The 19,657-nt window shown below is 41.3% G+C and overlaps 1 protein-coding gene across 10 annotated transcripts in view; it reads right to left on the minus strand.

The window, feature by feature from the left end:
• RhoGAP19D (Rho GTPase activating protein at 19D) overlaps nucleotides 1-19,657 on the minus strand; it is an 81,389-nt gene that overhangs the window by 19,726 nt on the left and 42,006 nt on the right. The window lies entirely within an intron of this gene.

A 19,657-nucleotide genomic window follows, 5' to 3' on the forward strand; every position in this document is an offset into this window, starting at 1 on the left:
CTATAATTAACCTAGCCGACCTTTTGAAACGAGTTTGTTGTTGTGTATTTATGTTTGAAGCCCATAGTCGAACTATCGCTTGCGTGCACATGGGCAACCAGGAAAGATGGGCTCAGCTTGTCCCAGCGCTAAACTTTGTGTATTTATTGTTCGCTACTCTGGCTTTACTCATCGCGAGGTCGGCATCATAAAAGAGTCAAATGTGCCACATGTTTGCAGATGTTTTGTTTCCAAAGAGGAAATTTGCTCTAAAGCTGTTAGTATCATGTTACACTATGCCTGACTTGAATGAATAAGCACGGTTCCAGTTCAAATATGAATAGGGTAGTTACAGTGTACAGAAGATAATCAACTAATTAGTTTAGATGAATAGCATAAAAGTAATTAAGCATAAATTTAAAGGTCGTTTGCAGGAACGCACATGGCTTGCACTTACTTGTGATAGTCTATGGTAGGAAATGGTTTTTTGTAGCCCTCGAGTTTAAGAGAAGCTGCAATTCAATGTCAACTCTTTGATTAACACTCAAGGAGTCACATCCAAAGGCATTATTTGTAGTTTGAAAAATCCAGACTAAAGACTCATATTACATGTACGTAAGCGTTTGTTATTTTGAAATTTTTATTCTTTTGCTGTGAAACTATCGCTACTTTAGCGGGGAAAGGCCCGTCCACATCCGAACGCGAAAAACCACACGCACAGCACACGTGCAGCGCTTTTTGCATTCACCACGGCGTAAAAATCGGCGTTAGTGAGGAGGGTGGCAAACCGCACAGAAATTATCGAGCGTCAGCGCGATAAAAACGGAGGCCACGCCAAACAACAGCATAATAATTGTGCACACAACACACGCATTAGGTTTCTTTTATGGGCCGTGGTTTCGAATTTGTATGCGCACGGCAGCAAATGGGAATCCAATGCGTCAAAATAGGTTAATAGCCGCGCACACAATCGGCCGAAAACGGATTATGAAAATAAAAATGCGAACTGGAGGAGAGGTTGAGGTGTGCGCGGGGATAAATCAAGACTGAGCCTGTTGGGATAGGATACAAAAAAGACAACACCCATATTGCATGAATAAGCAGCGCACGCTAGGAGATATTCGAATGCTGAGCTGTCAAAATTAATAATAAACTGTTCTTCGAGCGGCACCTGGGTGAGATGCATCTCTCTCATTTGTATTTTGCCTTTTTCATTCAGACTGTTTGTGCACAGATGGATGGACGTGAGCTTTCTCCAAACACGTAGAGGTGTATTATTTTCATTCAAAGGGCTAGCTGCCCAGCGTTGAGTGTGTAGAGCAGGCATAAATAACTGAACGACATATTTGATTTTAATTTTATAAATATTTTTACGCCTACATTCAATCCGTTCTCTTTGATAAATATCAAGCAATAAAAATTGTGGAATATACTTTTATGAACATTATCAAGGGATAGCGATTATGTTAAAATTTCATTGGATATCGTTTAAAGGACCATTGAAAGAATGTAAAGCGGGTTGCTGCTGATTTCCATTCCACAACATGTATATTTGAAATGACATTCGATTTCAATCCACTTTCCGATTGTGGCGATTGTAGCGGCCTAGTGCAATTTTGCAAGTCACTGGACTAAAAAAATCTAGTGCAGGACTAATCACCGCTCAGTTCAAGGGGTTAATTTTTCGCGATCAATCACGGCGTGCCAAACGTGACGCAAGGCTAGTGAACCAAGAGAGGCGCCCAACCGCGAGAGAGGCCTGTGCCCAAACTCGGAGGCCTAAATTCAGAGGCAGAGGCGTGTTTATTTGTGTGCAAAAGCTTACTGTTAGGCTCTTTGAAGAGTAAACAGTATGCACAGGATGAATGGCTGCGCACACGGTAATTCCGCGCGCGGCAGTGCGAGATGCATGAGCTGAATCGAAATGAGCAGCTCTCCAAATGAATATCATCGTACCCGCAGAAAGGGCGAGCAAGCGGGCTAAATACATAAAATGTGGATGCATATGTTCCGTGTGAATTAATTTCTCGCTCGTTTCACTACTGCATTGGAAAGTGGCATTACAATCGCCATATGCAATAATGCTCATGGTTCGTTGAGCGGTTTGAATTGGATTTTCATTAAATATCAAACACAAATTTTCGTCCTTCTTTTTTGCAGCCGTTGAAAATTCAGCAAATACGCGCTTTCTTTGCGAAAAGCTATTGTTTAGAATGCGGTGGCAGCGCACTCACGGCAATATTAATCGGCAATATAGCGGCTGGAAAGCACTCTTGCCCAGCAGCTTCTCTCGCATATTATTACAACAATGGAAAATAAAAAGCAGCACCTGCACCGCCTCCTAATTGCGGAATATTTGCCATAATTCACCTGAGCGGCCGACGATATAAACGGCGATTAGCAAAGGTAAGTTGGCTGGCTTTCCTTAGCGCGCGCGTGGTTGGGTGCCGCGGGGACCAAAACAAAAAGAAGCCAGCCAGCAACTCTCGCAGCACACCACATAATAATGTAGGGGGCCGCACCTTTCCTAATTTCCATGGTGCGCAGATTAAAAATAACACACTCACGCCAGATGGAAACGTGCTTCCTGCATGATCACTGTTGGAATCATTCGAGATTCGGCAGGAAGAGCGAAATCTAATGGGCCTTGGTGCCTATGCTAGATTAGGAAGCGATTTGACTGCTGCTGGCCAGTAATAACTCAACTAGATCTACCGTCCAGGAACTTTGTTGTTATTCGCCTGCTTTGGATACAAATTGCTCTTGACAGGCATGATGACCGATGGCTATTGGCTTTTTGTTCTCGCAGAAGAGATTTATGTTAAAAGACCAACTTATATTTCAGCATACATTTCAATTAAGCACCTCCATTCCAATTTTATCGGTTGGAGACTTACTGAATTAAGAAACTGTAACATTTTAAGACGTTAGAGAGGAAAACAATTTCTACATAAAATTAGAATTATCTATTATTTTGCAAATTGGACTAGCTCTGGTTGTATTGCCTCTTCAGCAAAATAAATGTGGCTCTAAAATCGATCTATGAGTCCTCCACTCGCCACGTGGGCTCTTGAATCGTTCAGAAAACACTTTCAAAGAAGGCCGCAGTTGTGTTATGCACCCTTGTAGTCATACCCCTCAACCAATTCTGCAAATTATTTTTTCAGTCGATCTCCAGAAAGCGGTTGCTACCTTCTGAGAAGCTCGACAGTTAGCTTACCTACTTTCGTTAAGTTTATCCTCTACGATTAAAAAATAAAAATTCGGAATTTTAAGATTTATCGTTTGTGCTAACCACAATTAAAGTTGTCAATTGAGCAAATAACTTTTTTTCTTAAAAAACTTGTCCTGACTGCCCGGACGGCCAATTCATCGGGCATAAATCATAAGTCACTACTTTATTTGATTTTATGCCAATCAAACGGGTTTGAGCCTTGTAGCGGATGCACGCTAAAGAATCGATAAAGCCGTTCTGCACGTTTAGAAAAATGATGAATTAAGTGTAACACCGTGTTTTGACAAGTTCCACATGAAAAAACGCAAGGCGGCATCGTTAATCAAATCCAAGAGCAAATCCCGATACAAAGATACGCATAGCTTATAATCTGCGATGATTTATAATTGGTTGCGCAAATGACTGCGACTCTGGATTATTGCCATTTTAATGAGCATTTTGTGCCTACATCATGCTGAAAATCCTTGGACAGGAGGGAACGATCAGAAAATGACGCGTGTGTTCAGCTTTTAATTGCCCTTTTCGTTTCCACTTGAGTAAAACTGAGCCACGGTGACAGCTTTTCACGTTCGCCGTGTTCTTTTATGGTGAATTTATTACGTCTCCATCAGATAATTATTGGCTTTTGTTGGTTAATGCAGACACGGTATGCAGTCGGCAGGCTCAGCTAGCTCGCAATAATATAATTACACACCCTCTCTGCTTGCATGCTCGGTGAAAATTATTGTTATTTCCTTCTTAATTATAAAGCAGCTCGTCTCACTCACTCGTGAGACGTTGCTGGAAATATCTGAGATTGCGAAGCGTATGCATTGAAATATGTATGCAGTCAAGCGGCTGCTTTTTAATTAAAGCCGCTGCCAAGCAGTACTCTACTTTCGTTTTGAATGTCATTCTTTCCTTTGCGGCGGTTGCCTTATTTGACAAGAGGAGCCATTAAATTTTAAATAAAGAGCCTCAGTGTGCACTTTGTTTCGCGACGGCTGCTCTCCGAGATGTAAAGAGAATAGAGTGAGGCGGTACAGTATATGTATTCTTTTTGAGTCGCGAACATCACTCCACTGAATGCTGGCGCGTGTGCCCCTACCTCAGATGCTTTCACGAGACTTTCAACTTATTCAACTGTACGAGTTTGTGATAATTTGACTAAATTTGTGTCTTATAATTTGAAAAAAAAGAAGATTTTGAGTTCAAATAGGCTGTATGAACCAATAAAATGTTAGGGAGTACTTCAAAGGTTACTAGAAGCAATCGAATTTGGCAACAGTGGAGAGCATCCATCAATCGATAAAATGCACGTACCTCGCCCAGACGAAAAACCTCTGGAAAAAATAAGATTTTTATATTACAACACGCGCGGCTTCAATCTCGATGAAAGATTTATGTAAGAAGCAGCGAGCGCGTTTCTGAAAAATGTCGAGAGATTCAGAGCTCGATACTAGCTGCTGAATGATAGCCTTTGTGGTCAGAGAAATATTTCGCAACCTGGTTAACAAGCAAAAAATATTATGCTATCTGGCTGCCTCACTGGCTTGGGAGCAGCAGCATAATACGTATTTTTATCCGCTGCTCTCTCGGTTTGTTTGCACAAAAAAAGGTCGGCGAAAAGGAATGCCAACCTTGGCGATGCATCAGCCATGCACGAGCAGCAGGGAGGATACAACACTACTTTGTGTGCATAACTGTCGGGCAGGCGTTTAAACCGAGTCATTTCGATCAGCTCTGATTGGGAAAGAATGAGGCAGAAGCGAGGAAAAAGAAGTGTACATGCGAGGCGAAAAGAGGGCAATTGCGCGTCAGCCGTAAAGTCAAACAGCAGGACACGGCCGGATATTAGCAGACCTGCACACCGGCGACTAATGGACCGGCGGCATTACAGCCAAGGGTGTGGTGCCAGCGCATACCTCAGTCTGTCGCTCGATAGCCTGGTTCTTTTGTTTGCGTCCAAAAGTGCACTCAATTTGTCGCATTTCGGGTCAACGGAAATTATTTTTGTCCTAGTCGAAAAATTTATATCTCCAGCCACACGTTCTTGATTTTCGAATTGCTATGAGCTTCAATACAAAGTTGAGTTTAAAGCAATAGAAGATTGAAAAAGCCAGCATGCTTTATTAATATTTTGCTATTGTAAATAATTTAACTTAAATTCCAATTACTATTATTTCAGTCCATAAAACCATATATAGGAAAAAATTAATTTTCTTATAGGAAATTCTCGCCAAAATTAAAATATTTTTTTTCTCTGACCATCAAATGAAACTACAAAATGTAATCAAATTTGAATGCAAGACAAATTATTTCTATCAGTTGCATGCAAATATTATTCCGCGATTTCGAAGATCTGTATAACCAGATACATTCCTAAGCGACAGACACTGCAATAAATACCTCTTTCAGGCAGCACGCACATTTTGACGGTGCCAAGATTACAAGGTGCTGGCAAGGAGTATTGCAGGAGAGAATTTTGCGCGCAGAAAGCGGCGCCCAACAGGTTGCTGTGGCCCGCTGTAAGACTTTTTAGCGACTGACGGACCAAAACTGGTTGTGGGGGACCAGTCCGTCCGTCGTCTGCAAAGCCGGTCGAGCGGCCATTAGGAAAACAATTTCGCCGGCGTCCAAGATTCGCCACAACAACATACATCCCCGCGAGAGAAAGAGCAGGAAAAACCAACACCAGCTAGGCGGTCCCCTCGTCTTCGTTGCACGCGCGATTAAAATACTCGTCGGGCGTAATTAATTCCAAATGAGAATTTCTCTTTTCTCGTCGCTCGTGATTCATATTTTCATCACAATTGCTGCGTTTTATATGCAAATGAGTTCGAGTGAGCGTTATTTTACAAGGCGGAATCGAGATTAATTACTGTCGCGTTTTCGAAAAAATAATTAAAACATGCAGCCGGCCGGTGTCATTTGTGTTGCAACTACTGCGACCAGCGTGCAAGTCTCTTCCAGCTGCGTGTCAACGCTTGGCATATATTATTTTCTAGCTTCCCACGCACGCTGACCCAAATTTGAAGCGACGTTCAGAGTGAAGCCAGCTTTATTTATTTTGTGACATGAAAATTCCGTTCGTCACCGCTAGCGATGCTTTTGGCAATTAAATTAGCTCGTTTGCGGCCGATTAGATAATAATGATGTCAATTTGCCGCCTAGAGAATCAGACTGGAAAAATTGCTGTGACAGAGGAGCGCAGTTTGTGGGTACGCAGACACGCAAACAATCAGTAGCTCATTATGCTGATTTTCAAGGTTGCCCGAATAATTTTGGTTGTGACAGAGATGCTGAGAGCGCACGCCTAATGTGGAACAGTCTCGCCTATTAGCCGTGGGATTTATTTACAGAGCTAATAATCTTGGCAAATTAGAGTACTATTGACGGTGTTATGTGGAGTTGAAGAACGAAAATTTGCAGGAGGGATCATTAAAATTTTGTGTTTGGTATTTACATATTCATATTTTTTACCATGCCAGGTGGTGTTTGTCAGTTTTAACTGAAATTTTAAAAGGTATAAGTTTTCATGTTTTTTTTAATTCAAAATTTATAAATTTGTAATTTTGATGTCATTATACTTGATACTATTTAGCATGACTTAATAGTAAAATTGTTTTGATATACCTTATTTAAAATTAAAACACGTGTTTCAAGGTACATTTCTAATCGAATTATGCTAAAAATTTCACTTCCTGGTAAAAACTGGTTAATACTTGGTAAAAACTTGGTGGTTTTTAATTGAGAACTATTTAGATTCAAATTTTTTTTGGTTTATTACGGATCTATTTATCTCAAGCATTGTTAGGACACATCTTGCTTCAGGAAAAGTTTGGCTTCTAAAAAAATGTTCAAGAATCAATTAAAGTTGATATTTTGCCTTGATTTTAAATGGAGACAGTTACTAGCTCAAAATTATTTTAATGATTTCCAAGAAAAAAAAAATCCGTTCCGATTTTTACTTAATAGAGCCCTTAAACAAATTTTTTTCCGTAGCTGACATGAAGTTCATCTAAATTACCAACTTCAACATAAAAGCAGAAAATGGCAAACTAAGCTTTTCCTCTTTCACTGCAAAGTCCCCATGGTGGCTTTCGCTGTCCGTTCTCGTAAGAAATCGGGAACAGAAGTCAAGCGAAAAGGTTGCATAATTATATTTATTCGCATGGAAACATTCGCGGGTCGGAATGGAATTTCACGCTCCGTGTCGAGTGCCTGCCAAAATAGTTATAAAAGGCCATTCCAAACTCACTTTAATGTGCTCCGACACCACCGCGAATACGCTCCTCTGCTCCAGGCAGATAGAAATCTTTGCGAGCAGAGCAGCTTTTTTCGCCATTTCGTTCTGCTCGTCACAAATAATGCAGGTAGTATGATTCACTTGGCAAGAAAGAAGCCGCTGCTAAAATGAATGTTGCGTTTCTACCTCAGATATTCTGGGTTTAACAAATGAATGAAAATTATTGAATTGAGGGGGACCACCAGTTCAAAAATAAAACAGCACAAAATGACAATTACGCAAAATTTACTTGCAATGGTCTCATATCAAATTCATTATTGATTCGAGGCAGCTTGGAACATATGATTTTCTATAAAATCCAGCAAAAATATGAACGTAAAAAGCTCCAAATGCATACAAAGTGGTTATGTCGTAGTATGGAAATAGACTTTGATTGGGTTTTTTACTCTATTCATAAAAACGACAGTATTTAAGCAAGTTGATTTTTTGGAGACATTTAAGATTGCTGATTGCATATGAAAACTACATCAAAAGATTGTAGATGGAACTCGTGGCGCATGAAGTACGCAGACCTTGGGCTGTCCATTGCAGTTTTTTGCGCGTCTAATGGGTACATTGGAAATTACCAATAATTACGCAAGAGAAATTGACACGTCCAGCTCGAGCTTGTCCGAAATTTATGACCTGCAAAGTATACAATTAGCAAATTGTAACCCAATAAAACCTACTGGGGGGCGGTGCGTGCGCTTTGCATGTATAAAATCAGCCCTCGAGGCCGTTCTCTGACGTCCGCGAGTAAATAAATTTTATTTTTACACCCGACCGCCTCTTTCGCGCTAATAGACATGCCGATCTTGGTTAAACACCTCTCGTCTTATTTATTTAAAACAGAGACCTGGAGCACTTCTGCAGATCGTCTCCGTCAGTTGTTTTTTGCCGCGCAAAACGAGTGTAAAGAAGTTCAAGTTCGCCAAAATAGTCTGTTTCGCTTTCTTTATCTTTGTTTGAACCGTCTGAAACAATTTGTTTGAATGCGCTGGTGAGAACTAATAGCCCTCGAACAGCAGGTTCTCAAAATAAACCTACTGCTCGCTGTTCGTGTTGTTTTTGTGAGTTATTTCCTCCCGCGAACGACGATCACGATTGTGCTGATTGACTTGCGGCAAGCTTGTTTTGTTTTGAGGCGAACGTGGAATCGAGGTGGATTGCTCAAAATGCAAATCAATGGATGTTTTTTTTCACTGGATTAATTGCTTATGGCCAGTTGGAATTCTAATAAGGAAGTGAGCATTAACACTTAATTAAACACAATTACACCTCTGTGTTCTAATTAAGGAGAGAAATGAGGCAGAACTGATGTCATTTTTTACACGCATGTTCGTTGGAATCAAGGCCGTGTTGTACTTTATTGCTAAGTGAGAGTTGTTGTAAGAGTGTAGTCTTTCGATCTAATTAAGTCTTTGTGGATAATGGATAGCACAACTTGAAATTCGAAGCTTTTGGTTTCGGCTGCCAGCCTTGGAGTGCTTAAAAATACAACTCACCCAATGATATATCCAATTAGCTTTTTATGTACATTTATAGCGTCTTTAAAAATCCAGAGATAAGAAAGGATTTTATTTTATATTTTGGCCGTATAATTTTTCAATTTTCTGTTTGGCTGCTAATTTAACAACCCTTGAGAAAATCAATAGCTCATATTAAAAATTTCAAGTTTTTTTACGGAATACCTCTTAATTCAAATCAAATTGAACCCGATTTCCAAAAGCTAAAGCACGATCACTTCTTGCTTTGAAACACGTTTTGCGTTGCCTAGTGATGAATCTGGGATTCAACTTCCTAGAAGTTAAAGCGCTGTAAATTCACCCAAATCCTTCAATCATCAGCTCACGATTTCTTGCACAAGACCAGCGCACGGCGCGTTTATACGATTCTTCGAATTCGTGCTGCTCGCAGAATGCTGCATGCACAGATCCACAACAACAAACACTTGACAAATGAATCGCTGTGTTTTCACGTGCGATTGCACTCATTGTTGCGCGCATGCACACTATTTTGAAACACGCTCATTACTCAACATGGAAATTGCCCGCGAGACAATGTACATCAAAATGGCATGAGCTGCTGCAGAGAGAAAAAAAATCACCAAGCAATCGGACCCACACGTCACGTCACTGGTGTATAAGGTGCGACTAGAAGGGCTTCTTCGGCCGTAACAAGCAATCAAGCTCGCTCTGTACGGGTAATTCAAACCTTCAGGATGTGTGTGCGGCTCAGCATTTCAGTGAGTGACAGGCGCGTGTCACGGGACAGCCCTGAGAATGTGCGCCATAGTGCTGCAGGACAAAATAAGGAGAGAACGAGCAAATTCCTCGCTAGCTATACGTGCTTTCATCAATAATCTCTGCACTGCTGGACATGAGATTTTAATTAGCGCACTCTGATGTAAAAGGAGCGAACAGCTTAATTACTTTATGCCGCAACGTGTAAATTGCGTATGAAGAAGTTTGATGAAGGCCTCGGCGGGTCTGTTTGTTGATTTTGAATTCATTATTAATCTACTTGACGTGTAGGATTATGTCTGCTTCGTGATGATGCAGAGATGATGTGTATTTAGCTATATTTTACGTATCCCACTGCCAATTCATCTAAAATTCTGTTTCTTGACAACACTGACAGCTTGTGAATGAACGGAAAATTTTCGGTGAGTAAAAGCGATTGTTCTCTAGAATTTAGTTAGAAATGTGGAATATATGCATATTTACTTCAATACTTAAAATTAGATTTGCACGTGTTTATATTTTAATCGAAAATTGGCTTAAAGGCTTGTGAGTATCATATAATTTTCGGACATGGCGCCGTTATTCTTTGTTTGAAAATACCTCTCTGTGCTGGTGTGTACAAACATTATCTCAAGTTTCTCGCCAAACCAGTTAAGTCCCCTTTTGGCAAGCGATTCGGAAAAAGTCTGCATGACGACCTTTAAACCTATCTTCAAGCCAGGTAGGAGGAGACGCTTCATAATATAATTATGTGTCACCGCCATACCACCGCGTAAACAGAATGAAAAACAAGCCGCTGGCGAGGAAAGTGCATAATTTGCAGCGTTTTATACTTATGCAGCTGAGATGAAGGCGCGTGAAATCATTATTTAGCCAGCACAATGGGCTACGAGTGTAAGCAGCACTGAGCTCCTGGAAACGCGAGACCCCGTACCGTAACCCAAGCAACGCGGCGTATGAATGTGCAGCGTGGCTAATTTTACGTGCGCACCAGACGGCAGCTCTCTTCTCACCGACTCTTGTATGCGTAACACATTTGCGAGAGCGAAATTTCGTTGAATTTTGCATTCATTAGCACCGAGGCAAGAGTGCACGAGAATTTTGCTTAAAACACCGGTAGGGAAAACCAGCAGGTGGATTGCGGACGGCTTGCCGCCCCATTGAAATATTTGGCACGTTGCGGAGGCACTTTGCCAGCAAAGCAGTCGCGAAGGGGTCAAAAATCGCACCAGTGCATTTTAACACTTGGATTTGATGCCAAAATGCAGCACAGAGGGGGTGGGGTAATGTTCCCTTTCAGTTTATGCAATTTGCAAAATGTCCTATGCATGAGAGTTAGCAAATGAAAACACAGTCATGCAACAGCTGCACGGTGTATATTTGAAATTGGCAAGTTTTGCATTCGCGCGTTTGAGCTTTGAAAAGTAAAATATCACTGCAGCCGTAACTTAATTTGACCACAAAAGCAATGATTTATCCTTTTTTAACTTACTCAAAGTCACTGACAATAATTGAAATCGATTTTATGACGATATTCCTTCTTTAGTCGAAGATAATCAACTTGTGCTCAGAAGCCTTGTATTTCAATTGAGGCGATTTGATCATTGCTAAAATTAGCAGGGTTCTTCCTAACGGACTCTCCTTCGGGCAAGTCAAGTTCATCGTGCACAGAACGTTTTTGCGCGCCAGCGAAAATTATTCACATGGTGCTCGACGTGATCTCATCCACGCCGGCCGCCGCAGTGTGACCTATTGTTGTTATTAGGAAGGAAAGGCTAACAATAAAAATAAACAGTGCTCATGCACAAACACACAAGTCAGCAGGTTCGCGCAAATGCTACAAAAGCAGGGGAGACGCGCTCTTCACTCATTGTCAGCTGGCTGGCGTTTTCGTTTGTACTCCGAAGGTTATTCTGCTTTTTTTTGCGAGCGACAGGAATGCGAGGGGCATTATATACGTTGTTATTATTATTATTGCAGGCTCAAGTTGGATGGAGAACGGCAGCACTTGTATCTCTACGCGATCAACATTGGCATGAGAGGCCTCCTGCTTGCGAACCGCAGCAGAAGCACAAAGGCTGCTTTTGTGATCCAGATAAGTGCGTGGAGAAATATTGTTTCATTTCAGCTGCGGCTATAAATTTTGGCGAAAATCCTTCCTCTGCGACCGAGTGGAGGCTAGTATGATGGTATGTTTAGCGAAGATGGATGTAGGTGTTTGGCAAAGGACGCGTATTAACTTTTCTTGAAAGTCGTGGATTTCGCAAGACGGCAGTCAGCATTGGAATTCCATAAAATGCTATAAAACTTAAGCTGTGTAATCAAGAACCAAGGTGCGTGCATTCATTATAATGGAGAGATTTCCAATTGTACAGAAATCGAGAGGTATTTTAAAATTGCCAAAGTGAACCTTGAACTTACTCAACATCTTGACATAATGCAAAATAATTGCAAGTAAGCTACCAAGTGCTATTGCAAAACTCGGGGTTTCCATAAAACCTCCAATCAATCAAACATTGCGCGTTAAAAAGTTTATTTGTACTTTAGAATGCATGAAGAACAGTGGCGACAATTAAATCGTGGATGAGATTAAATTCTGATTCTGAAATGTCTCAATAACAAAGGCTGACCGGAAAATTTCGTGACTGTTTTGATCAGAGGGGAGCATGACTCGACTGGCAATCATGCAAACGACTAGTCAGCGGCTTTCTGAATGAACGATAAAAAATGAATGAACGCGAGCCTCCCAACTACTGGAACTTTTATAAACGAGAATCGGATGGGCAGAGGAGAGAATTTATATCCCTCGCGCGCCGACGACGGGTGACCTTAGCCTGAATAACAAATCAAATTAGAGCACCACCAACCACCAGTTAGCGCAAATCAGCATTTGTCTGCAGAGGGAGCGCGATAGGAAGAGTTTTATTAGTGGAGAGAGGTAAAAGGTAATCGGGCGGAATCAATTATTATTAGGGGGTTCCATGTCAAGGTTTTGAGTCGGCTCGTGCGAGTGCCCCGCTTGCTTGGTGGCGCACTGCGGATATATCAGAGGGAAGCGCCCAGCCCTCTTTTTGTACATAATATCACACCCCGTACACGCCGGCTCGATAAGGTGCATGCAGCAGACCTTTAAAAAGTAGGCAAACTTCCTCTCCGAAAATGCCAAATGGGGAAACTTCTTGCGCTAAATCAGTGTTTGCGTTCAGTTTAGGCCGCTTTTAGTTGGAAACGATTAACTTTTAAACGATTGTTATTGCCTCACCTTGGGACGCCAGGGACCAACATGCTCTTAAAATATTTGATCTTTTTAGTTGTATATCGACATTGTTTTATGGCGCCTAATAAATTCGAACCAGCTAGATAGAGAAACATGGAAATGATTTTCCATGACTGGATCGCTGCCGCTAATCATTTGATCGCAAGTCGCGTTCCGTGCAATTAGGCCCTTCAGCAGCCAATAAATTTCAATTTTTGCGATTGCATTTGATAAAATTCAAAGCAGAATCAAGACTACTCGCGCATATCAAATGAGCCGCCTCTGGCAGCGAAAATAAAAGTGTTTTCATTTTCTCATTTGATGTGGAACAACGAGCGACCAGTTTTTTTCTTCCGAAAATTTTCCGATGCTCATAGCTTCTTTGATCCAGCACGTTCGTATGATATTATTATACTTTGAATTTAGACAGTCCATCAAACGGAAAAACACAAATCTATGGGAGATCAGTGAAATGCTAAAAAATATAATTGAAAAAGGCACATTTGCATTTGTGCCAATTAAACAATTTCTAGACGGTATTCTGACAGACAGAAAAATCAGATAACACATATAAAATGGATTTAGCACACCTGAAGAAATATTTGCTACTTATCCAATCGAGCGGTGTATGGTGCTGTTGTACTGCCACGCTCAGGCAGGCATATAGCGACCTTGACGGCTAATTTATTGAAATTAAAAAGAACCGCCATGCCTCCTGCTCGTCATGTCCATGCTTGCATGTCACTTATTGAGTGGAGTCATGAAATCGGAATGCTTTCTCGCAATCAGGCCAAGAGTAGATGACCATTTTGTCGGCGGCGGCAAAAGGGGTATCGATCGGTCGATTAGAAAAAGGCGGGGTCAATAATCACGGCTGTTGTTTTTCTCTCGTTTTTATTTCAGCAGACGTGAGGACATCGCCGCCAGAGGCCACATAACTGCATTCGATCATATCTTGGAAGAACGCACTGACTCTCGCCCGCCGGCCATTGTGTGTCGTCGAGTTTGGATTGGAAAGAGAGGCTAACCCAGCATAATTGCCGCGTTTATGGCCACAGAAGTGTTTGTTTTTGAACTTGTAACGAGAAGAAAGTGAGGCTAGCTCGTTTTGGGCTACTGTTTAACTGCTATCGGGCGCATTCTCATTTTCTCTCGGAGCATTTTGTTTTGTTGTGCAGCCATGATAATTATAGCTGTAATAGCCTGGGTGGCTTCTCAGAAGTTAATTAATATCGTTTAGAGTTTTATTCGAATAATATTTAAATGTGAAATAGCCTTTCTGAAGTGAAATCTGTAGCATCTCATCCACATGGATATTTCAAAAGATGCATCCACCTGATAAGAATTCGCATCTTCAGGGCATCATTACTAACGAAGTTGGATGATAAAATTGTGCAATACTCAACAGACGGCGCGCCAGATGGGGTTTTCAATCATCTAACGATCATACCTGTGAACAAAAAGAATCTTTTTAAAAATTGAACTCCACATATGTTTCACGTTTAGTTAATTTATAAATAACAAAAGCCACTTGTAGCCTATACAATTCCAGTTGGAATGAAACTCCAGTGTTAAAATCAAAGCTGATGTTTTTATTTAACACTAGAAAGATCATTTCAATTTTCAGTTACTAACAGAATGTGGTTTTGCAACAATTCTTTCCTGGAGCCATTTTAATTACATCACATATAATATAGCAAGTGGCACTTTAATTCGCACGCTTAACAATGAACTGGAAATGCTCGACAGAATTGAAGCGAGCAAAATTGGCGTCGGTTACATCATTAAAAAGCAGATCTGCCCGTCCTTGCCACCACACAAAATCATTACATCCCGAAATTGCACTGCAGAGTTGTTACAACATACTCTTTTCGCTGATAGTGAGAACGGCTGAAGCATAATTGGCGGCGTTCATGCGTTGATAATTTGGTGATAGCCTTGTTTGGACCACGTGCGTGCAAATCAAAAGTTAGCGTCGCTTTCTATCTGACCAAATCCGATATTACATGCACTCACTCTCCTTTTGTTGATTCTTCTTCGGCGTGGTCGCCATCGCAACGCAGAAACAATTAAAAATATATTAATTCTCGCGTGCCTGGTTACGAAACAGAGTCGTCTCAAAGGTGATATTTATAATTCCAGCCAGCCAATTACCTGCAGCTTAGAGGCACGTCGGCAATTATATTACATCTTCCACTAAAAAAATCTCTTTTCAACTGTGCATAGCACACATCAAATCAGAATTCTTGAGACAGGCAGTAAAAAACAGGCGCCTCACCGGCCAAATGCACGTCGAATTGGTGAAGCTAATTGTCGAGCTGAGCGAAAAAGTGGTACTCAAGCAAGAAATATATCAATCCGTTGCCGCCGCTGTCTCTGTCTTTTTATTGAAAATTAATAAATCACTCGCATGGCCTGCTTCGACAGATCGATTTGGTGGAAGCTCGCTCTCAAATTTTTATGAAAGCCCGTTTGCTTGCTACGCGATGAAATGGGCTGGCGTAAAAAAATGCTCACTAGATTTCTGCATGTATGTGAGAGATAGTACAAACGTTGTTGTTGCCTGCAGCAACTCACGTGTAAGGATTGGTGCTATAATTTATCAAAAAAATCTAGAGATAAGCCAAAATAAAAATATTGAATTAATAATTTTTTTTCTTCACGTGCTTATATTTTATGGTTTTTGTAACGTTTAAACTTTAAACGCCACAGAGTTATAACACGAAACCAAAAACATCAACTCTGGTATATTATGCTATGAAAACGTATTTTAACGCAGTCATTTAGAATTAATAGACAAATATAGTTAAATAAATAAATGAAGATGAGATATATTCGCAAATACCTGATTTCAATGAAAGTTTAAATCATCGTTTGTTTTGAAGTCAATCATAACGCGTCACGACCTAAGGTATTCCTGCATTATTCAATAAAAACAAAACTCACTTTGACGCGAAATTTCTTCCCCATCGCAGCCTTTTAACCTCAGACTGACCTGACAATGCCTTAAAGGAATAAAAACGAAGGCACACGTGTCTGGAAAAACCAACGACACCTTGAGAAGTGATATTGTACAGATATGCCAAGTGAGAAGACCAGCGCAAGAAAAATTCATGTATCTCACATTCCTGTGAGCAATCAGACACAAAGCGAGATGAATCGGATAAATCGACCTTTCCCATCAACACATCTCATGCAGATAATGGGAATTCTCGACATAATTAATCTCCACCGCGATTTGCGTGTCGATGCATGGTTTCATAAAACAAAATCCGACACTGCTGCCGCGGCGCGCATATGATCTTGTCAGCAATAAACAAGCGCAGGACGCACTTAACATTTACGCATGGAAATGTCAATAAAGGTCGAAGCGAATTGCTATCTGTTGATCCTGAGCTGGGGAATAACTGCGATCGACCTTTCAGAATCTGACGCTCGAACTTTTTCGCTATTCACCGTCCATATAGAGAAGCGAGATAATGATAAATAAAGTGTATTCCAGTGAATGGTGCGATACCAAAGAGAAATTGCCTGCTTTTCTCTTTACACTTTCCTGGGCCGTCTGTCATTAGCACTTTTCTCACTCGGCCTGACTGACACCTTGTCCACAGATACCATCTCTGGCGGTATATTTGCATTCGATTCGTGAAAATAAGTGTACAAACAAATCGCCCGCAGCGGAGCTAACAGGTCCCCTTTGCCAGGAAGACCATACAGCGAGAAGCGAGACATTCAAGAGAGAACGCACCGCGGCACTCACGTCTAAATTTAGCAAGCGGCGTCAAGGAATCTCCATGACTAAGTTGTCATTTTTCAAGTAGGACAACAAACGAGGGAAGGAGCCATGAGAGAAAAAATTTAAGACCCGCACTTGAGGTGCAAAAATACGACCCGGGGCCGATCCGTCGTTCACTTTTTCAAGCAATCGAGAGAAAGGGTCGCGCCCGTCAAGAATCGGTTTTGACTTTCAACCGAGAGCTAATTGGCTCATTACGACGTCTCGCGCTTTGTATTATATATGCACACACAAGCGATGATGCATGTGCCGACAAAATATTATCATGCTCGCTGCATCTCATTAGCTTGCTGCAACATGCATCCATTTGTACATGTTCGCGCGAGATGCAAATTATGGCATTTGGACTAGTGTGTGAGTGTTCTGGCGAGCGGTTAGTTGTTTTAATTTATCGCGTTTCGCTGTGGTTGACGCTTAAAAATGACCAATTGGTCGTAGGCTTGGGTTGTGAATTGTAGGCGCTCACTTAACGGTCAGCATTGTGAACCTTTGGATACACCAAGTGAGCACCAATTAGTGAAATTATTTAAAACTTGTATGTGTCAAGTTTGTAATCATGTGCCAACAATATTGTTTCGTTAGAGGGATAAAAAGAAACTACGCCTTTCCGATTTTGAAAGTGATTACACATTCTGGAAAACATAATACGTCTCGCTGGAAATCCAGTATAAAATCGAAAATCCAACTTGTTAGTTAATTGCGGTATGCCAAAGGTGTACACTGACCTGCTAGAGAGCTGATTAGTGTGAGAGAGGAGGAATGGCGTAATTTATTTCAATTTATTTGTCCGGCCTGATTTATTGATTTGTTAAATCCTCCGAAGCTGGTTTTTCTACTTACATATATATGGAAGTGTTAGAAACGGCCACTTTTCACTGAAAGCTGACAATTTGAAAGCGGCTTAAAAGGATAGGGAATCGGCAGTTCTTTCGCACTTAATCAATTACTTTCAGGAACTCCTCGCGATTGCGCTCTAAGAGAAGGCAAACAATTCCAACCGTGCGCACTAACGACTAAAACTTCTTGTACTAGATGCTTTTGACTAAAAATGGCCTACACACTCTCCTCAAACTCGACCTTAATTGAGAGCGTAATTAGCATCCAAAGTTAGCACGTCTGCAGGATCTTATTTAGTGGACCATCTCTTTGAGGCCGTGCGTTGGAAAACACGGCCTACACGCTAATTTTCAACATCGATTGCGCAGCAAGCACCTGACGGTTTTCCGCATCTCTCCGAATCAGCCAAAGTCGATCGGCTCTGTTTGCAGTGGTTTGTTGGAGGTTAACGGTCTGCTCATTAGCCGACCGAGTTGCTGCTTCTGGGCCGAGACAAAAAGAAAGGACACCCACCAAGGAGCAGAAAAAAATGGAATAAAACAAGATCTTGCGCTTAAGGTAAACATTCTCATGCTGTGTTACCCTCCGCGGAGCACACTCGCTATCGCATGCACCTAGTGTACAAGAGACCACTCGGTTCCCTCCACCATATTTGTGCATTCTTTCCGCGAGATAACACTGGCACGAAACCAAGGCGGAGAGGGAAAGGAAAAGCAGCACGTGCGAGCTCGAAAAACCAGAGGAAAACCACAACTCTGGCAATTTGAGATACATTGTAAAAAGTCCTACGCGCTTGCCTTTATCGTCGAGATAGGACTCAACACATTCTGATGTTAATAATTGTATAAAAAATTAATTTAATAAAAAAATATTTTTTCCGCTCAAATAGTTTTTCCCTTGACTAATTCCAAAAGAGAATAAAACCAATTTTTCGTCTGAGCCAGCTAAGGTTCAGGCAAACCCACTGGTGGTGTTAAGTGCATCAAGGAAGGTCAGATATCCGATATTTCCCGATTCCTTCTCGCCTGATCTGGTTGTCGACGTGCCAGACGGTGGGCCTTGAATCGCAAATCAGGGGTAGAACCGACGAAACAAGTGGGCCGCGCAAGCTTATTTATTGAGAAAGGTCATGAGTCGACGGACAAACAATGAATATGGACCAGCTCTCCGTTCCAACCGTTTTTTTTTTCATCCAGCGAGCTACAGCGCGACTTTATTATTGTTTTCCACATAAATTAACGCACAAGGACCGCGACTGCGATGCAGCAGGATATCCGACTCCATTTGAGGAGAACATGCATGCTAATTACGCCACGAGAGGATATTTTTCGATTGTTGCTTAGGTGCGTGCATGTAATGATGTAACGGTTGCAGCGCGGGGGGCACCGCGAGTGATATTGCTCGCTATTGTCCGTGTTTAATGACAAATTCTGTGGTGTAAGGTGGCCAGCTGTTCAGCCGATGGGATTAATTTAGCGGCCGCAGATAATTGGACCCGACGCACCATGTGCGCTGCTGCTGAACTGGCGAGACGCTCGGACACCCTAGCTCTGCATAATTAATTGCGTCTCTATCGGCGCGGCTAATTGTGTGCGATTAGTGCATTTGCGGCGAGGTCGCGTTGGATGCGAACTTGAACTCATGCCAGTTATTTGGCCATGGGTGATTTAGCCCCGTTGATTGAACACTTCATCAATTATTTAAATTAAGAGTACTTGATTCATATTTTTCTTGGATGTCCAAGTGGACAAGGTGCTTGCGTGTTGTTCACCTGAATACATGAAAAATTAATTCATGATTGAACAAAACTCAAAACTCGTGAATAATCTGCTTTCCGTATAAAATGGTAGCTTTATTTATGTTAGCAATTTTTCGCGGTACATTTTTTGAATTGAAGTAGGAAAATAATATATTGGAAAATCTCTAGTGTTAAAAGCTGCAATGTCAAATTGGGTGTATGCACATTTCTTCTTTTTAATAATTTTTCTTTCCTAATTGTTATTAATAAGAATTCTGAAAATTTTCCAGTTTTCATTTCAAATTT

The sequence above is a fragment of the Cloeon dipterum genome, chromosome 3 (genome assembly GCF_949628265.1).
Source record: "Cloeon dipterum chromosome 3, ieCloDipt1.1, whole genome shotgun sequence".
Classification (NCBI taxonomy): Eukaryota; Metazoa; Arthropoda; class Insecta; order Ephemeroptera; family Baetidae; genus Cloeon; species Cloeon dipterum.